The 7,743-nt window shown below is 35.2% G+C and overlaps 1 pseudogene; it reads left to right on the top strand.

Moving 5' to 3' along the window:
- Positions 1-1,586: 1,586 nt before the first annotated feature.
- Positions 1,587-7,464, top strand: LOC102837472 (annotated as a pseudogene).
- Positions 7,465-7,743: the final 279 nt, after the last annotated feature.

Genomic DNA, 7,743 nt, shown 5'->3' with positions numbered 1-7,743 from the left:
TGATCATTTTCACTTTCATATAGTATTCTATTGTTGTTGTTAAGTGCCATCAAGTTGTTTTGGACTCATTATGACCCTATATAGGGATTCCTGAGTGACTGGTGAGCTTAAATTGTCGATCTTACGTTCAAATCGACCATGCAATCCAGTTCATTAACCTGCAACACCACACCAGTGCTCCTGATGAATAGATATACCACAATGTATTAATTAAGCATACTGTCAACAGATTTTTTTTAAATGAATTCTAATGTTTGTTATTATAAATAATGATGTTATGAGCATTCATATACATTAGTATAAGAATTTGCACAACAGTTTCTCTACAACCCATATTGTTGTTGTAAGGTGTCACTTAGTCTATATCATCTCATAATGACCCTGTGCACAACAGAGGAAACATTGCCCAGTCTTACACCAACCTTACAACTGTTGCTACAGTTGAGACCATTGCTGTCACTGCCAGTTCATCTCTTTAGGGGTCTTCCTCTTTGTCTCCACCCCTCTACAATATCCTTCTCCAGGACTGGTCATTCCTGATAATGTGTTGGAAGTGTGAAAGACGAAGTGAACCATTCTGATTGTACTTCCTCCAACACAGATTTGTTTGTTCTTCTGGCAATTCATAATATTATGCTGTGAAGGACAAATTGAATATCAATGGTATTACATTCTTCATCAAAAAGAGTATTTCAAGATTTATCTAGAAATACTATGCTATCTGTGATAGGATAATATCCATGTACCTACAAGGAAGACCAATGAAAACCATTTTTATTCAAATTCATGCACCAACAACTAAAGCTAGTGATGACATTGAAGAATTCTACTAACTTCTTCAGTCTGAAATTAATCAAACATGCAATTAAGATGCATTGATGATTCTAGTGACTGGAATGTGAAAATTGGATTGAAAGAGGAAAGCTCAATAGTTGGAAATTACGTTCTTGGTGATAGAAATGATGTTGACGATCACAAGATTGAACTTTGCAATACTTCATCAGGAATACCTTTCTAAAAAACATAAAAGAGGGCTATGCAATGAATCTCATCAAATGAAATACACAAGAATAAAACTGACTATATCTGTGGGAAGAGATTATGGAGACGTTTAATATAGTTAGCCAAAATAAGGCCAGGGGCAGACTGTGGAACAGATTATCAGTTAATTGTTCAGATGCAAGTTCCTGCTGTGGCTGAAGAAAATTAAATTAAGTCCATGAGAGCCAGCATATGATCTTGAATATATCCCACCTGAATTTAGAGGTAATCTCAAGGAAAAATTGATTCGTTAAACACTAATGACTGAAGACTAGAAGAGTTGTGGTAGCATAGTGGTTATGAATCAGGCTGCGAACCTTAAGGTCAGCGGTTCAAAACTACCAGCTGCTCCGTGGGAGAAAGATGAGGCTTTCTACTCCCGTAAAGATTTACACCCTCAGAAACCCTATACAGGGTCGCTATGGGTCGGAACCGACTCTACAGCACTTAACAACAACAACAAAGAAGAGTTGTGGGATGAGAATAAGAACATTAAACATGAAGAAAGCAAAATGTCAATGAAAAGACAGAAATGACCAGAATGAATGCTGGAAAAGACTCTGAAATTTGTATCTGAGCTTAGAGAAGAAGTAAAAGCAACTGGAACAAATGAGGTAGTAAAAGAATTGAACAGAAAATTTCAAAGAACAGCTTAAGAAGACAATGATAATTATTATGATGAAATGTATAAATACCTATACAGTTCAAAAGCCAAAAGGGAAGATAACACCCAAGATCACACTCAGGGTGTTTCTCAACCTGAAAAACACCCTGAGTGTTTCTCAGGTTGAAAGAACTGAAGAAGTATGACAAGCCTCAATTTGCAATATTGAAGGATTCTTTTAGCAAAATACTGAATGATGCAGAAAGTATCACAAGAAGATGGAAAGGATAAACAGAGTCACTGTACCAAAATAATTAGTCAATTCTCAACCATTTTAAGAGGCAGCACATGATCTATAGGCTATGGGGTTGAAGAAAGAATTTCAAGCTGCACTGATAGCACTGACCAAAAACAAGTCTCCAAGAATTGGCAGAATACAAATTGAAATATTTCAACACACTGATGCAATGCTGGTTGTGTTCATGGTGGATATCATTGCAGACATCAGATGGATCTTAGCTGAAAACAGAGAATAACAGAAAGATGTTTGTTACATTACAATCCATCATTTGACTTTGTTGATCATGACAAACTATGTATAACAATGTGAAGAATGAGCATTCCAGAACTTGTAATTGTACTCATAAGAGCTTATCCATAAGCCAAAAGGCAGTTGTTCTAACAACAAAGGCATACAAGAAATCCAGAAAGGTATACATCAGGGTTGTATCCCTTGACCATTCAATTTCTGAACAAATAACATGAGAAGCTGTATTATATGAAGAAGAATGTGGTATCAGGATTGGAAGACTTATCAACTGCCTATGAATTTATTATATGGAGCTGAGCCTTACAATTTGCAAACTTTAGAATATTATATTCCATCACTTGAACCTTTTCATATGTGCAGATTAACTTTCAAATGCTAATATCTGCACATATGTGCCTGAGGACTTAAAACAAAGAAATAACTAACTCCAGAAAGCTGTAATGTCCATAATGACAATGCAGTAATTTGAAATTATCAAAGAACGCTAAAGTCTTAATTAACAATTTTTAGTGGTTGATGTGTAAATAACACTATTTTCTTCTATGAGGCCTATGTCTGGGACCACTTGTCAAAGTTTTCCCTGGAATTTATCATAGCACTATATAATAGTTCACCTATTTTGTGGAACTTTCCCTCCTTGATATCACTTAATGCCATTTCCATACCAGAACTTCCTGTACTTTCTAAATAGAAATAATGTTTTTTGTTGTTAACTGACATTGAGTCAGTTCCAAATCATAGTGGCTCTCTATAGGGTTTCCAAGGAGCAGATGGTGACTTTGAACCACTGATATTGCTGTTTAAACTGACCTTGTAGTCCAATGTTTATCCTCTTCAGCTCAGAGTCTGCTTTTGGGAAAATCCCAAACAACACACCATGCTAATTACAGTGATAGAGGAATAGAAGATAAGAACCATGACTAGAGAAATTTATATTTTGGAGTGAAAGCCTAAAGAGTATGAAAATAAATATAATATGATGACAGATATGATAGAAGTAAGAACAAGATATTGGAAGAGAATAAAGATGGAAACATTTTATGCGCTGTTAGAAGCAAGATAAATCAGTGATAAATTCATAGAGAAGTTGACATTCTATCATAGACTTTAAAAAAATGCAGTGTGCACCGAATAAAGTGCAATTTAAAGGAAAAGTCATTTTAAGATAGAATCAAATGTAACTATGTACTTATTCACAATAATTATTCACTCGTTTAAGGTAACCCAGCCCAACTTTTGAGAGGATCCAATGTGATTCATTTCCTGCAGCAAGTTTTGTCTTGTGAAAACGTTTCTCAGAAGGAAAACTTTTTGTTCCCCTAGATAGCTGATTAGGCAAAGGACTGCATTTGTTCTTCTTGAGTCTTATGTAACTGCCACACTGGCAGGAATTGATTTCTTTCCATTTTTTCTGAAGACAGGTTAATGGATTTCTTTTGCATGTTTTTTATGAGCAGGTTGCCAGAAAATGAAATTTCCCAATTCCACAGTTCATCACCCTCATACCTGATTGCAGAAATTAGTGATTAGAATTGGGAATGGAAAGTGAAAGAAATATAATTTTCCTCTAGTCTTGAAATTACTTTGAGCTGGGGAACTTTTCGCTGATTCATGAGGTAATGTCTTCCCATAAAATATGCTGTCAGTAGTAATGAGTTGATTGAGGTTTATTTTTTGTTTCTCATAAAAGAAGTGATCTGAAATAGTCACAAAGTAAAAATGATCCTCAAAACAAAATATAAATTTAAGTGTTTTCTTGAAGATTAATGTACCAGGCATTTAAAATCCTTACTTCTTTCTTTTCTAAACTTACATAAAAGTAGTTTTCTCTATGGATCTATTATTCAAAGGTAGTCATTTTTTTCCCTAAAATGTGTTAGACTATGTGACATTCTTATTGAGGATTTGTCCTTTCACAAATGACTTGTCTAGTCTGGTACAAAATGATTGTTTATAATGTTTCAGTAGCTATTTTTAGGTGAATAAAAGGGTACCCCAATTAAGACTGTTAAATAAAACAATAGCCAAATGCAAATCAAAACTGTAAAGAAAGATGAGAAAATGATTTGTCTTAATTTCTATTATAAAAGAACTAATAATTAGAAGACCAACATGATCAATTTTATTTTTAAATAATTGAGTAGATCCAAAGAACTCTATAAAGTCACTGGGAAAAGTCATTTGTAAGCTTTAGGGACTCTGGTAGCATAGTGGTTACGAATTGAGCTGTGAACCGCAAGGTCAGCTGTTCGAAACTACCAGCTGTTTCACGGGAGATAGATGAGGCTTTCTTTTCCCATAAAGATTTACAGCCTCAGAAACCCTGTACAGGGTCACTATGAGTCGGAAGACTCCAAGGCACATAACAACAACAGTTCTGGTAAGAATACTCTGAACTTCCATTTTTAAACTATGATACTCCAGTTACTGAATTCTGGTCATTTAGCAATATCAAGAAACCCTTGGGAGGCACAAATGGTTAAATATTTATCAGTTAACCAAAAGGTTGTAAAGCACAAGGTGGTATGAGTCCACTTAGAGGAGTCTTGGGAAAAAGGACCTGGTAATCTACTTCAGAAAAATCAGTCATTGAAAAATCCAATGAAGCACAGTTCTACTCTGACACACATGAGTCAGAATCAACTCAAGGACAAGTCCTGGTTAGCAATACCACACACGAAAATTTATGAAAAAAAAATTGTTTAGGTTTTGGATATGCAGAGAATGGATCTTCAGACATTTAACTTACATGTTCCACCAAAGCATTTTTGAAGCATTTGTCTTTAAAAAAAAAAATACAAGTATTTTAAATAAGGTTTTTCGTAATAGATTTTTTTCTCTGTGCCTTAAATGAATATTTAGAAGATATAAGTGAAAAGCATATTTTAATGTGCTATAAGAAAGGTTGTAGTCCTGGTGTGGCCTTGCAGGATAATGCACTAGATCACAATGTTGGTTTGAAATCAAATTCAGAGGTTCAAACTCACCAGCTGCTACTCAGAAATCCTATACAGGGTCTCTATGAGTCAGAACCAACTTGAAGGCACTTAACAACAACAACAGCATAAGAAAGAATAATCAATTAAGAAATCAGCACTTATAAATGAAGTGAATATACTGAATAGGATGTGAAAAATATAATAAGTATTTTGATATAGGTAAGACTACTCAATAATTCACATATATTCAGTGTCTCTAAATCTATGTATGTTATAAACAAGAGCTATAACAAATCAAATAAAAGTTTTATACAAAATAACCAAAGAAGTAGTATAAATATGATTAGAAAATACAACTGTAGGCAATCAAATTTCAAAACCATACTAATTAATTTAACACAAAAACTTATGCTGCTAAAAAAATATTGGGTTTTTTGTTTGTTTGTTTGTTTGTTTGTTTGTTTTAAGTGGCAGGATAATTTTAACAATCCATATTTTTCAACTGCATAAATTCTGTGATTTTAGTATTTACTTCCCAGATCAGCTCCATTAACATCATGCCACTCAGAATGTTATATGAAGATGATAATAAGATAGCAGAGTATTAGCAGGCTTTAGAAATACATTGAAATATTAGATATGGTGGAGAGTCAACATTTTATTACCTTGAATATCTCCAGTGTATATTATAATTTATTGATATTTATGAATATTAAAAATTGAATGAATTTGAAACTTCAGACATATATAGTAACAATTGTTATTTAAAAAATATGGCAAACTCACCAATGCACTTGAGATATATAGAGATCCAAAACCTAAAAGAGTTCATGCTCCATGAGAGCAAGAACCAACCCAGTGAAAACCATATCATAAAGTGCACACTCAGTAAATGCCATTGAAATAATGAGAAATAGAAGTGCAATGATAATGACTTGTGGTCTGTGAATGGTATTTCTGCCACTTTCTAAATATGTTCATGGAAAAATTCCAGTATGTCTTCATTCCATTTTTTTCCATGAACTTTGTACACTCTTAAAGAGCAGCAACGGAAGATATATATATGTAATATGGAGTTCTACGCACAAAGTTGGCAGTTCAAACCCACCAGCAAGTTCTCAGAAACCCTATGCAGTCTGTTATGAGTTGGACCAACCTGGCAATACTTAACAACAACAACAATATGTACTATATTATACATACAAAAACATATGCATGGAATAAAATGGTTTTCTAAATAGCTATCAAAAGGGATTGCTTTTGTATTTACAAAATTGTATTGGTGTAGCACTGTAGGGTAAACACTGGGCTACTAACCACAAGATCAGCGCTTCAAACCCACCAGCCATTCCTCAGAAACCCTCTACAGGGCCACCATAAATCAGAACTGATCTGATGGCACTTAACAATAATGTTAGTAATATAGAGAGTTATGACGAAGAGTGTGTAGCTTCTAAAGCCAAACCTTTGTTCTATTACTTACTCTTGTGTCAAAGAGGTGGATGCAGCAATGCGTGCCCCACCACACAAGGTTGAAGGGCATGTAGTGGAACCAAACAGAGCTGTTTCCGAGAGGATTCTATAAAGCCTGGTGCTCATCTAACAGGGAAGAAAATTTTTGTTGGTGGCATTAAAGAAGACACAGAAGAATATACTTTGAGAGACTATTTTGAAAAGTATGGCAAGATTGAAACCATAGAAATTATGGAAGACAGACAGAGTGGAAAAAAGAGATTTGCTTTTGTAATTTTTGATGATCATGATACAGTTGATAAAATTGTTGTTCAGAAATACCACACTATTGATGGGCTAATTGTGAAGTGAAAAAGTCCTTTTCTAAGCAAGAGATCACAGAGGTTGTGAAGGTGGATCTGACAACTTTATGGGTCATGGAAGAAACTTTGTAGGTGGTGGAGAGAACTTTGGCAGTGCGGAAAACTTTGGTGGAAGAGGAGGCTATGGTGGTAGAGGTGGTGGCAGTAGGGTGATGGCAGTAGAGGAGATGATCTCAGTTATAATGGACCTAGAGATGATGGTGGCAACTATGGAGGTGGTTTTGGTTATAGTAGTGGAGAGACTAATGGTGGTGCTGGACTAGGATATGGAAACCAAGGTAGAGGCTATAGTGGTGGTGGTGGAGGATATGATGGTTACAATGCAGGAGGAAATTTTGGCAGTGGCAACTATGGCGGTGATAGGAACTGTAATGATTTTTGGGGAATTATAGTGAACAACTGCAATCAAATTGTAGACCCATGAAAGGCGGCAGTTTTGGTGGAAGAAGCTCAGGCAGTCCTTATGGTGGTGGATATGGTAGCAGAAGGTTCTAAAAATTCAGCAGAAATGGGCTGCAGTTTTATGCAGGAAAGACAGTGAGGAGTTATCAGAAAAGCTGCAGTTTACTTTGAGACAGTCATTCCAAATGCATTAGAGGAACTGTCAAACCTGCTACAGAAAGAATGATGAACAGTAGTCAGAAAAGTTACTGCAGCTTAAACAGGAAACCATTCTTATTTAGTACTGTCATTGCCAGAGTTTGCAAAAAGTGCAGCTATTGATTAATGCTCTGGAGCATAGTGGTTACGAATCGGGCTGCTAACCTCAAGGTC

This window comes from Chrysochloris asiatica, unplaced genomic scaffold (assembly GCF_000296735.1).
Source record: "Chrysochloris asiatica unplaced genomic scaffold, ChrAsi1.0 scaffold00088, whole genome shotgun sequence".
In the NCBI taxonomy this organism is placed as follows: domain Eukaryota; kingdom Metazoa; phylum Chordata; class Mammalia; order Afrosoricida; family Chrysochloridae; genus Chrysochloris; species Chrysochloris asiatica.
This window is presented reverse-complemented; position numbering and strand designations above follow the sequence as displayed.